The sequence below is a fragment of the Schistocerca serialis genome, chromosome 5 (assembly GCF_023864345.2).
Source record: "Schistocerca serialis cubense isolate TAMUIC-IGC-003099 chromosome 5, iqSchSeri2.2, whole genome shotgun sequence".
In the NCBI taxonomy this organism is placed as follows: Eukaryota; Metazoa; Arthropoda; class Insecta; order Orthoptera; family Acrididae; genus Schistocerca; species Schistocerca serialis.
The window spans coordinates 202,006,634-202,020,938 of NC_064642.1; positions in this window are offsets into that span (position 1 = coordinate 202,006,634).

Sequence of the window (14,305 nt, forward strand, 5' to 3'; positions counted from 1 at the left end):
GCTGTGAAATTCTTCTGGCAGTACCATGTCTCCCACTGCCTCCTCATCTACTTCCTCTTCAATTTCTGTAATATTACCTACAATTATAAACCCTCTACTTATATTTCTTCCACCTATCAGTTTTCCCTTCTTTGCTCAGGACTGGTTTGCATCTCAGCTCTCGCTATTCATATAACTGTTTCGCTTTTCTCCAAAGTCCTCTTTAATTTTCCTCTAGGAGGTATCTCTCTTTCTCCTACTGATACACGCTTCTTTATCCATACATTTATCCTCTAGCAATTCTTGCTTAGCCATTTTGAACTTCCCGTCAATCTCATTTTTTAGACGTTTGTATTCCTCTTTGCTTGCTTCATTTGCTGCATTGTTTTGTATTTTCTCCTTTCATCAATCAAATTCAGTATCTCCTGTGATATCTATGAGTGTCTACTAGGAGTTGTCTTCTTATCTATTTGATCCTCTGCATCCTTCAGTACTTCATGTCTTAGAACTACCCATTCGTCTCCTACTTTATGCGTTTAACCTGCTGTAGTCGTTCGTTGCCTAGTCCTCCCTCTGAAACTAAACATTCTCTGGTTCTTTCGATTTATCCGGGTCCCGTCTCCTTAAATTCGTACGTTTTTGATGTTTTTTTTAGTTTTGATCTGGAGTTCATAACCAATAAATTGTGGTCAGAGCCTATATCTACCCCTGGAAATATCATACAATTTAAAATCTCTCTCTTACCATTATAATCAATCTGAAAATTTCCTGTGTCTCCAGGTCTCTTCCACGTATGTAAACTTCTTTCATAATTCTTAAATCACGTCTTAGCGAATTCTAAATTCGAAATTCTACCAGGCGGCTTCCTGTTTCATTCATTTAACCAGGTCCATATCCACGAACAATTTTTCTTTCCTACTACCGCATTCCAGTCCCCCATCACAATTACATTTTCGTCTCCCTTAAGTGTTTGAATAATTTCTTTTGTCTGAGCACATGTTTTACAAGATTTTCATCATCTGCAACGCTAGTTAGCACATAATCTTGTACTATGTGTTCGGTGTGGGTTTCGTTCTATCTTAGGTGCGACAACGCATTCATTTTTCTGTCGCAGTAGGTTAACAGTATCCTTACTTTTTTGTTCATTATTGAACTTACTCCTGAATTATCCCTATTTGATTTTGTGTATAGCAAATATCGAATCTTTTTGCGTTGATGCAAGATCCTACCTCCCTATTGAGAACATTTATTTTCTTATTTCCCTGTCTCTTAGAAATTAGGGTTCACCGTGGACACATGTGCTCCACACCGACTTCATCTTAATATTAACCAGTAATTTCTTTCAACATTAGTGTCCAATTTAGAATCTGATATTTCTGAAAAATAGCAATGTGCTCATCTGTTTCACTCTTTCAGTACTTTCATCCCACAGTTATTAATAACTAACTTTTATCGATACCGCCCACATCTTTCTGAGGGCACGAATTGTTTTTTTTCTTCGTTGAAGATAAAAACATTTTTATTTTTATATCTAATATAAATTCAGTCTGTTCGTCAGCACGTAAGGATTCCAAGTTTCACTCAAGCTTTCTTATTTCAATTGACACCATGGAGTAATTATGTTTCGAGGGATCTTGATTCTCAGAGCGTACGGAGAAATAATGGTATTATACGTAAATGTGTGGTGAAACGCCAATACGCTAGTAATTATAACGCAATAAACTTTAATTAAAGTCCACTTAAATCTACAGCGAATGTATGAATCTGAATTATTACTTAATTTCAGACGCCAATTTACTTTCCCGAAGGAAAGCAACTGCAGTGCAGCTATTTCATGCACTCGAGATACATTGCCCGTAAGCCGGTAATATCTTTCGTGGCTCTCGACTTTTAAGGGCCATGCTGGTGGAGGTAGTGCAAGTAATGTAGTCCGCTATTGCAGGCAGTAGACTCTGTGTGAAGGAGTGGCTCGCCTGGGTGATTTATAGAATGGCTAGCCGGAAGTTTGGAGGCCCGCATCCGCTCTAAAGCCGGTCGACGGACATAATTCGCTCGCTGTTTACGGTTACAGACGCCGCCGCAAAGGGAGAACTTCGATATCTGTGGAAAGAGGACTTCTGTAGAATGTACACTGGAGGGAACGCGGTATCGAAAAGTACAGTTCATAGTCTTTATAACAGGTAATTTCTGAAACTTAATGGAGCCACAAATACGTATTTACGTTCAATTTTCTTAACTTATGCTGCAGTGGGTAATGATTAAACACTGTAAATGTATACAGGGTTGGGGAAAGGGGGGAGGCGGTTGCTACATATGCATCGTGATGATAGGGTGCAGGAAGCGGAGCAGTCAGGATTAGGTAATGGGCATCCAGGGCTGCCTTTAAATGACAATAACGAGAATTTATTTCCGGGTACGGTATACAAGGGGCGCGCTTAGGGTCGGAAGTTACCAGGTTTAGGCCAGTCTAAGAGGTCGAACAGTTAATGGAAATGGGCAACGGTAGGGGAAGCGGTTCATGTTAACTTACGTGGTGGCCTTCGTGAAAAGCAGAGCCAGAGGCTCTGCCTTCCAAAAAGACGTCTGTTCTGCTCGAGGTCTGGATTACAAGAGAGAGAGGCAACTGTGTTCTGCACCACAGAACACTTCAGCGTCCATACACGTGATCGGTATCCCGTGAACGCTATTGGCTAAAATTAATGGCGTGAATTCGCTAGCAGTTTCAGCACAGGGCTCAAGGCGTCTCTTGCCAGCAGTTTTAATTGAACAGAACTGCCTCGGTTTTGAAAGACAATCAACTTGTGTCACGTAGGCACAGTGTAAGTTGCTCTCTGAGTAGACTTGTAAAGATTTGACTGGACCTTTGAAATAAATTTTTTTAAACCAATTCCCTAAAATATTCCTTGACTGGCTGCCACCATGTACAACACGGTGGTATTGAGATGCGTTCGTCCTTCTTAAGAATAGGCATGACCTAAGTTGTACTGTGAGCACTCCTCAGCAATTCTGTCCGATTATAAACATACGGCTGCAAGAGTCAAGGCATCTGTGATCCAAACAGTCTTCTTGAGACCGTACGAATACTCTCCATAATGGCATAAAATGAACTTACTTCAGAAATTAGACGGTCTTGACTCCTCATAGTATTCAGCGCCTCTGCAGCGCTGTGCAATATCTTACCTGGCGCTACGGGCACAAGAGCTTAAGTATGCTCTTTACGGAAAAAAGGACATTTCGGTCTGTATGAGTCCACCTAATACCATCTTTATTGTCCAAGGAGCGAGGCTAGACATAATTACCTACATGTAAGATCATCCGCAGCACAAAAAAAGAAAATAGCAGAGATAAGAAATAGGTGGCTCTGAGCACTATGGGACTCAACTGCTGTGGTCATAAGTCCCCTAGAACTTAGAACTACTTAAACCTAACTAACCTAAGGAGATCACACACATCCATGCCCGAGGCAGGATTCGAACCTGCGACCGTAGTGGTCGTGCGGTTCCAGACTGTAGCGCCTTTAACCGCTCGGCCACTCCGGCCGGCTAAGAAATAGGTCAGAAGCAACATAAACGGTCACAATGCCTCCATAGTACTAGGGACAGAAAGTTGGCTGAAAAATCCTAAACTCAGATTGGAATGTATACCGCAGAGATAGGCTGGACAGTGAAGGGGGAGGTGTGTTTATAGCGATAAGAAGTGCAATAGTATCGAAGGAAATTGACGGAGATCCGAAATGTGAAATAATTTGGGTGAAGGTCACGGCTAAAGCAGGCTCAGACATGGTAATTGGATGTCTCTATAGGCCCCCTGGCTCAGCAGCTGTTGTGGCTGAGCACCTGAAGGATAATTTGGAAAATATTTCGAGTACATTTCCCCACCATGTTATAGTTCTGGATGGAGATTTTAATTTGCCGGATATAGACTGGGAGACTCAAACGTTCATAACGGGTGGCAGGGACAAATAATCCAGCGAAATTTTTTTATGTGCTCTATCTTAAAACTACCTTGAACAGTTAAACAGAGAACCGACTCGTGGCGATAACATATTAGACCTTCTGGTGACAAACAGACCCGAACTATCTGAAACAGCTAACGCAGAACAGGGAATCAGCGATCATAAAGCGGTTATTGAATCGATGATTTCAGCCGTAAATAGAAATAGTAAAAAAGGTAGGAAGATTTTTTTCTGTTTAACAAGAGTGACAAAAAGCAGATTTCAGAGTACCTGACGGCTCAACACAAAAGTTTTGTCTCAAGTACAGATAGTGTTGAGGATCAGTGGACAAAGTTCAAAACCATCGTACAATATGCGTTAGATGAGTATGTGCCAAGCAAGATCGTAAGAGATGGGAAACACCCACCGTGGTACTACAACCGAGTTAGAAAACTGCTGCGGAAACAAAGGGAACTTCACAGCAAACATCAACATAGCCAAAGCCTTGCAGACAAACAAAAATTACGCGAAGCGAAATGCAGTGTGAGGAGGGCTATGCGAGAGGCGTTCAATGAATTCGAAAGTAAAGTTCTGTGTACTGAATACCAGTTCGATTTTACACAGAGTACGAGAAGGAACTTGCGCCCCTTCTTGCACCGGTGTACCGTAGGTCTCTAGAAGAGCGTAGCGTTCCAAAGGATTGGAAAAGAGCACAGGTTGGCTAAATGGTTCAAATGGCTCTGAGCACTATGGGACTTAACATCTATGGTCATCAGTCCCCTAGAACGTAGAACTACTTAAACCTAACTAACCTAAGGACATCACACAACACCCAGCCATCACGAGGCAGAGAATATCCCTGACCCCGCCGGGAATCGAACCCGGGAACCCGGGCGTGAGAAGCGAGAACGCTACCGCACGACCACGAGATGCGGGCCAAGAGCACAGGTCATCCCAGTTTTCAAGAAGGGACGTCGAACAGATGTGTAGAACTACAGACCTATATCTCTAACGTCGATCAGTTGTAGAATTTTGGAACACGTATTATGTTCGAGTATAATGACTTTTCTGGAAACTAGAAATCTACTCTGTACGAATCAGCATGGGTTTCGAAAAAGACGGTCGTGTGAAGCCCAGCTCGCGCTATTCGTACACGAGACTCAGAGGGCTATAGACACGGTTTCACAGGTAGATACCTTGTTTCTTGACTTCTGAAAGGCGTTCGATACAGTTCCCCACAGTCGTTTGATTAACAAAGTAAGAGCATATGGACTATCACACCAATTGTGTGATTGGATTGAAGATTTCCTAGATAACAGAACGCAGCATGTCATTTTCAACGGAGAGAAGTCTTCCGAAGTAAGAGTGGTTTCAGGTGTGCCGCAGGGGAGTGTCGTAGGACCGTTTCTATTCACAATATACATAAATGACCTTGTGGATAACATCGGAAATTCACTGAGGCTTTTTGCGGGTGATGCTTTGGTGTATTGAGAGGTTGTAACAATGGAAAATTTTACTGAAAAGCAGGAAGATCTGCAGCGTATTGACGCATGGTGCAGGGAATGGCAATTGAATCTCAAAGTAGGCAAGTGTAATGTTCTGCGAATACATAGAAAGAAAGATCTCTTATCATTTAGCTACAATATAGCCGGTCAGTAACTGGAAGCAGTTAATTCCATAAATTATCTGGGAGTACGCATTAGGAGAGATTTCAAATGGAATGATTATATAAAGTTGATCGTCGGTAAAGCAGATGCCAGACTGAGATTCATTGGAAGAATCCAAAGGAAATGCAATCCGAAAACAAAGGAAGTAGGTTACAGTACGCTTGTTCGTCTACTGCTTGAATACTGCTCAGCAGTGTGGGATCCGTACCAGATAGGGTTGATAGAAGAGATAGAGAAGATCCAACGGAGAGCAGCGCGCTTCGTTACAGGATCATTTAGTAATCGCGAAAGCGTTACGGAGATGATAAACTCCAGTGGAAGACTCTGCAGGAGAGAAGCTCAGTAGCTCTGTACGGCCTTTTGTTGAAGTTTCGAGAACATACCTTCACCAAAGAGTAAAGCAATATATTGCTCCCTCCTACGTATATCTCGCGAAGAGACCATGAGGATAAAATCAGAGAGATTAGAGCCCACACAGAGGCATACCGACAATCCTTCTTTCCACGAACAATATGAGACTGGAAGGGAAGGGAGAACCGATATAGGTACTCAAGGTACCCTCCGCCACACATTGTCAGGTGGCTTGCGGAGTATGGATGTAGATGTAGGTGTAGATGTAGAACATGACCGTGTAGTGCGTAAGAGAAACTACGGATACTCAAGGGAGGATAACGCGCACCTGATACAAAACCGGTGTTTTCGCGTTTCAAGGATTCTCGATGGAAATAGCACGATGTGCATGATGGTGACCTACTACGTCATGTACAAAAAGTGCGCACGCCATAGATTACAGTGATTTTTGGGGAATCAGTGAATGATTGCGTAATTGCGTGAATTTAAACAGTGCTAAAGACTTGGAGGAAGTAAGAAAACGAAATTTCAAACAAAGCGTCAACTCTACGATAAACGGCAAGCCGTGGAATCGGCGGGTAAATGTGTAGGTGGGATAGACTAACTCATGCCATCTTTCAGCAAGGATCTTGTTTTCAACTCCTTCCAGTCGGAATCTGAAGAGAAAATACATATGAAAGGAACCCTGGGAGTTAGAGATACCTAGCGAATTTTACGAAAATCAGCTAACATCACCGACTTAAAGCATTCGTGTATAATTATGCCGACTGTTAATCTGAATAGTAAATTGTCTAGAAAGTCATTTACTGTGCTATGTGAGGTTCGAGGTGCTCTGCCCCCTACGTTTCTTTGTCGTGCGCGTGATCTCGCAATGGCAGCAGGGAATGTCTACGTCGCAGCAAGCAAGAGTGAGAAAATGAGTATAAGAGAACTAAAGCTATGGTCTGAGAACTGCGTTTGGTCAATAGCTCATCAAAATAACTTGATTTTGCTTTATTCCTAGTCTTAATGTAACAATTATACTTCTTTAAGCAAACTATCGCTCCTGGAAAATGTGTCACATTGCACTTAGTGCTACCTGGAACCACTGGACAAATTCAGCCACTGCAAAAAAATGATTCAAATGGCTCTGAACACTATGGGACTCAACTTCTAAGATCATCAGTCCCCTAGAACTTAGAACTACTTAAACCTAACTAACTTAAGGACATCACACATATCCATGCCTGAGGCAGGATTCTAACCTGCGACCGTAGCGGACGTACGGTTCCAGATTGTAGCGCCTAGAACCGCTCGGCCACCTCGGCCGGCTCAACCACTGCAGCTACACCTTATGGGATAGCCATTTCGACACTAAGCTCCACGACAGACTGTTTCGCATTCGGTTGCATGTCATCACATTCTATCAGCTGTCACCGCATTACACCAATGAAATGCATTCTTTTTGAGAGTGGATACATAGCTGAACGTCCTGCAGGGTTTGTGAATCCGAAGGAGTTCGCCTCCGACATTGATGGTACAAACCTTTGTGATCACTGTGGCGCGTCATTTTTCCTTCAGTGTTCGTGGTGCAAATTAATGGTTTGTTTTAAACATTTCTTGAATGTCGACGATGCCCATTTTGTGACGTGTAAATGAGCTGTGTGTGGCTCGTGTTCGTGCCGTTATTGCTTGACATCTTGTTTGGGCAGTACTGCCATTTCGTTTCTTATTCGATTTACTGGCGTCACTAAGTTGCTGACTTGCCTGACCGTGAGTGGCAGCAACAGCACTTATCGATAAGCGCGCTGTCGTACTATCTTTGGAGCAACCGCTACCATTTCCGTGTCGTCGTGTGTCAGGAGTTCAGTCGAGACGGAGCAGAAGTGAGGTCATGACAGCCATGACTTGCCCGACCGTTGCCAACACACATGACTCGAGTGGGAACGACCTTGGTTGGTTGTCTCATCGGACGACGTGTATTTGGTCGCCGACTGCTTCTGGGTTCTCGATGTGTGTTGACTTGGGATTTGTCCTTGTTTTTCCACAGTGACCATTTTAGTATTGTTCGAGTTGTTTGTGGAAGTGTTTTCGCGCAACCATGTGTAGCTTGTGGGGTTTTGCCTGAGCAGTTATTATAATGCTGTCTGCATGCTGGATTGAGTCGGTCAGTTAGGACAGAGCAGCGAGGAAGTCTCCGTGGCGTGAGGTCAGGCCAGGACTGCTGGCGGCGTGCGCGCGCTGTCGGATTGTGGGGCGCTAGCTGCAAGAGCTACACAGTTCATTGCCCACTGAACCTGGACACTGAAACTGAGTGATCAGTTAACATGTTACGATACCTCGACTCCTGTGACATCTCTTTGTTCACCGTCGGTTGTTGCTTCCTGCGCCATTCCGGCTAGCAGCAATGTATGGTATGTTGGAGTCAGCGAAATTTTGCAGCTGTGTTCCTGTGTGGTCTTTAACTATTAAATTGGTTGGTGCTTATCAGTGAAGTGCACCAGCAGTATTTTCTGCCTTATGGCCACTAACGCCCCTGTTACCTGCCGAGGTCGTTAGCGTAGGTTTCTGTCAGTGTGTTTTTCCTCGCTGTGTTGATGCTGTCCGGCACGGGGTGCAGTTCGACAGCCTCTTAGTTGTTTGTCCATATTTTTTTCTTAAGAGTGGTTATTGTGGCTTGGCTGTTTTTTTAGGCGCCAATTTGAAGACGTAATGTGGTTGTTATCTTCATCCACAGCTGAAATTTTCCTTTGTCGTACCGTTGGTCAGATGGAAGGAAACTTATTCGGCTGTTGGTCGGTCCAACCGGGCGGAAGCACAAGTGTATCGCAAGTTTTCTTAGCTAGGCCTTCAGCCATATTGTTTTAATTTGATCATTTTAAGGCAATGTGCAATTAAGTGGTTCTTAGGAAAATTAAATATTGTGTGTTTTGTGCAACTAACAGTAACTGATTACGGTCCCCTTCACAACCATAACCTGATGCGCTCAGCCTGCAAAACCAGTGTTCAGTAAAAAGATTGACCTCTGCATCTCCCAGACATCGATTTTCTGTCACCCTCCTGATTGTTTTAACACAGCACTCCCAAATGAGTCTTACTAAAAACTGCGCTTGCGATCTAGCCCTCTAAATGGTTCATTGTGAGCGAAGAAATACAATCATGCCCGTAGAAGCCTGTAATAGTTTTGACTGACTGGCTCTATGCTGAGCCTCTGCAAATCCGAAAACTGATATAGGTTTTTCTGCAGACGGTAGTTACAGCTAACTAATGCGGTGTTTCGAAACTGTAGTGTTGTGCAATACGAGAAATCTCAAACCAGTGACACCTATCGCGTCGTGATCGCGCATTTTCTGCGTGGTCGAAAACGTGAAACGACTCACAATTAGGTTCCTTGCCTCCTATTTATTAGCCTTATAAGGAAGCGTTGCATTTTCTGGCCTCTGATTAGCTAGCATTCGAGGATATTGACTCTAGACTGGGGTCGTCCTCTGAGTGGCGACAGATGGCCTTTTCAGACGAACCACCTTTTACGCTTCATCGTTCAGAGGGTCGTTTTCGTGTACGGCGTGAAACATCTGAAAGCAAGAGCCCGGCAACGATTATGATCTGGGGAATGTTTTTGCGTTGCAATGTGGGAATATGTTCACATTATTAACAACAAATGAGACTAAAGGAAACAAATATTGAGAGCTTCATGCTACAATTCCCAGAATCCAGAATAGGGGTAGAGAAGAGGTTCGCGAATGAGCCAGATCGCTGGACGATCAACAGCTATCGGCTTATCTTTGGCCCGTCCCCGGGCATGAGCATCTTTGCGTTTTCGGCTGGGGCGCGCGGCAGGCAGTTGGTTTGGGGCGGCCGGTGAGACTGGAGGAGTTGTGGCTCGGGCGTAAGCACATGTGTGATGTCTTTTACACTGGGGCTGTTTGCGAATCCTGAAACTCCTGCGGGTGGTTACTGGTTGCCTGGAAGGCATTTCGTATAAACTGTGCCAAGCCTCGCAGTGAGAGGGGAGTCCGGAGTTGGTGTTGGCCTAGATGTTTGTACAAATTGAGGTGCCTGTGTGAGAAGCACGGCGTGGGCCTGTTGGTTGTTTCGTCCTTCTGGCAGCCACCGCAAGCGGATGTTCGGCCTGAATGTCTACTGTTTGTGGTGAGCACAGTGTGAACAAGTTCTCGTAGGACGTGCTCCCGGTTTGACTCTTAGCCTGTGTTATTTGTGTGTGCCGACCCCTTGTCTGTTATTGCTTCAGGGTGTCCTAAAATTTCACAGCAAATCTGTGTTTTTGTGGCATTCTGTGTTCCTGGCTCAGCCTCCGCCTAGAAAAGGGAAAGATTTGGAATTGATTAATGCTGTAATTTAAATATATAAATAATTGAAATTGTTTTTTTTTTAATTCCTGTTTAATGTCAGATTCAAATTTAGTTATTGGCTTAACTCGCGCTTCACGCACTAAATCAGCTGATATTGAAAATTTTCTTTATTCCTGTTTAATGTCAGACAGATTCAAACGTAACTTCAATGATGTATTTGAAATAAATGAGTTGGATTGACCTTAATGAACTATGTGCAATCGAAGTAAGGGACCCAGTCCTTCATTAGTGCTTAACAGTGGGTTGTGAGCCCCGTGCTCGGACCAGCGAACTTGCACCACATTTTGCTCCAACTGTCTACTTTTTAGCCAAAAGTATCCGTTGTGAACGGGAAGAGCTACCTCAGAAGTATGTCATAAGTGATTGAAAATAAGAAAAGCAGACTATCACTTACTTCATACACTGTACTAATGATAAATGTAGCAATATTAGATTTTGAACAAGATTCCAGTTTCGGGGAATTTCATGACAGTTTACTGTTTATGTGAACACCTAGAAATGTGAATTGCTCGGACTCACTAACCATAAGTCAATTCCTGTGTAATCAAAATGTCAGTTTCAGTTGAAACTGTGCCTTACTGTAATTTAGCATCACTTGATTCTGTACAGGCCAGAACTTATTTCTTGAACTGCACTATTTTATATACTGCCTGCATTGCACTGGAAATCCTTCACTGACAACTGCAGCAAACAGAAATTGTTTAGAATCATTAAAAAAACATCAATTATGTATCTAATAAACACACGATATTTGGAAGCTGTTTGGTTCCGTCTCATAAAAAATACAAGACTGAATTAATGCCCGTGGGAGTCACACTTCATATTGATGTTGATCATTAATATCAGTTCCGCACATAATGAAAATTTAATAAATTAATGCCAGTTATGCGATAAACACTGCACAAAATTCGATAAAAATCGGATTGGTATTTCGTAATGTGAGACGATCCATTTCTGCCAATGTATGGAAGAAGATGTGGATCCAGATATTGGGAGTATGTTCCAGAACAACGCTTTGAGACGGAAACGAGACGTCAGGGAGGAAGATCTGCTTTAAAGGGAAACGTGGGGCTGGAAGGCGGAGGTAGTGAGGAAGTGTGGGGTGGTGAGGCGGGAGAGGGGTATGGGGGGGGGGAGGGGTGAGGGGTGAGGGGGCATAGGATGCTAAAGGCGCTGTATCGGCGAAACCGGATATCGCTAGCAAGACAAGGGAGCGGAGTCGCTGAGAACACACAGCGGGCGGCTGACTTCGTTAGATTGGATGCGCCTTTGTGAAACGCTGATCAGAACAGCTATCTTCTGCGTTTTCCTCAGGCGGTTCGTCGTGAAAACTGCTTAGAAGTGTGTTTGTTCCCGTCAGTTACTTTTCTAAAATGTATATACTGTTAATTTCTGTTGGAAGTCCCTAATGATGCAGATGTGTAGATAAAATTTAATTCGAAGTCTGTTGCTATCTCTTTTACAGCTTATACTACATTGAGATGTTATGAATTTGAGTTCATAAAAGTCCCACGATGTTAAGGCAGAATGATTCACTCCTTAATCTCACTGAAAAAGATTAAACTCACGGTAGAGTCAGAGTAGATGAATTGTATTGGCAATATGTGTCTTCATGTAAAATTTACAACTAACGCATCCTTTCCCCATGGTTCATTATGCTTCTTAATCTGAAGACAATACACTAGGGGTAGATATAAAAAGTTTTGCATTTATGAAGGCGTTCGTGGGCGACAGTTCTGCTGGCTTATCAATGTTTGGCAGTCCCACAAATCAGCGATGTTGAAACGAGAATTTCCGGCAATAAAAAGTTACTGCTCATACCACTCGCAGGGAATCAGTCGCAAATCGTGACTAAATTCTTATTAGGTCCTCTCTGCAGTTAGCTCTATTCATATTTTCTAAATAAACTCTCGCGTAACTTGTAATCCAGCGTGCATGCATACCAGCAGAGTCACACCAGTTTACAGAAAGAGAGAGACCATTTAACACAGAATTATGTACTAGTACCTATAATGTCCGTGTGCTGCAGTAACAAACAGCATATTGTTAAGTTGCTAACCCTGTGATGTAGTGAGAGGTAAAAAAAATTTTCTCCAAGAAATAGCATGATTTCAGAAAAACCAGATAGCTGTAGAATATGAGTAGCAAACAGGAGACGTAGATGTGGATGCAGGAAAATTCCGCCGTCTTCCATTTCCGAAAGATATTCAACGCTGCAACACGTTTGTCAACTCATAAGTAATACATGATCATATGGAGTGTCTCCCAAGAATGTGTGACTCATTGAGCATTTGTTTTAGAGAACACAGTACGTTATGCTGGATAGTGAACGTTAAAACAAAAAAGTAACATGGAATGAAGCCCAAGGGACTCCAACTGGACAGCTGATGCCAGCAGAAGGCTCATGATGCTTACGGATTCGACGTCCCATATATTGTCTACCATACAACCACACTATTGGCTGCTAATGGCAACAGGGGGCGATCTCGGAGGTGTCCAATGGTGAGCACAGCACAACAGTGTTGTCATATTAGTGGCGTTGATACAAATCAGAGTAACGGTAACGGTAAAATAAGAAAAAAATTCATTATTACTACAAAACCAGTTGCCGAAGTTTTCATATCGTCACAGAGGAACACAAGGAGTTTTGAAGAGTGAGGGAGAAGTGGCGGATGAAATATTATCCTGTCTGCAAGATGAGTCAACGCACTTGATACAATTACGCCGACTGTTAATCTGGATAGTAAATTATCTGGAAGGTTATTTACTGTGTTGTGTGAGGTTGGAGGTGCTCTGTTGCCTAAGATTCCTTCCCGTATGCGTGATCTCGCAAGGGCTGTAGGGAATGTTTATGTCGCAGCAAGTAAGTATGGGAAAATGTGCGTAAGAGAACTGCAACTACGGTGTGAACACTGATTTTAGCCAATAGCTGGTCAAAGCAACATGATTTTCGTAGATTCGCTGACTGCGTGTAAAAATCATATTTCTTTGAGCAAACTATCGCTCCTATAATGTGTTTCACATTGCAGTTTGTACCACCTGGAACCACTGGACGTATATAACCCCTGCATATTTGTTTTTTCCGCCCTGTTGCAGCTGTGCCTTAAAGGATAGCCATTTTCATTATAAGCTCCACGACAGGCTGTTTCGAATTCGGCAACATGCTATCACATTTCATCAGTTACACCAATAAGATTTATATGTATTCTTTAAGAGTGAATATCTAGCTGAATGTCCTGCACAGTTTATAACTTCCAAGGAGTTCGCCTTCGATCTTAATGATCTGAACCTTTGTGGCCACTGTGGCGCGCAATTTTTCATTTGGTGTTGATGGTGTAAATTAATGGTTTATTTTGAACGTTTCTTGAATGTTGATTACTTCCATTTTGTGAAGTGTAATGTGTAAATCACATAGAAGATTGATCTGTGCACCTCCTGGACACTCGATTTCTGTCACTGTCCTAACCACCTCCTGTAGCGGCGTGGTAAGCGCGACAGAATGTCAGTCCTAAGGGCCGGGGCTCGATTCCCGTCTGGGTCGGAGATTTTCTCTGCTCAGGAACTGGGTGTTGTGTTGCCGTAATCATCATCATCATTTCATCGCCATCGACGCACAAGTCGCCGAAGTGGCGTCAAATCGCCGGCGAACAGCAGTTAGCATCGGTTCATGTACATGACGCCTGCTGCGGAGGCCCTTAAACAGCAACGTTCGTTGAATGGTCATTGTGGACACACCGCTGATAGCACCTTGGTTCATCTTAGCGGTAAACTGCTCAACAGTTGCACATCTGTTCGCCCGTACACATCTCCACTGCCGTCGTTCACCCCTGCCATTTATGGCCAGTGGTGCAACACAGTGACGTCAGCTCCGAGCAGTTTACAAACTTATCCGTTTCTGAAGTGCTCCCACCCTAGGCCCGAAGGTCAATTGTCATGCCGTTTTGGACATGAGATACATCTCTCCGGTTCGACATTACGACAACGAATGCACTCTTAACCGCGTTCCCTCGACGCGCTCTATG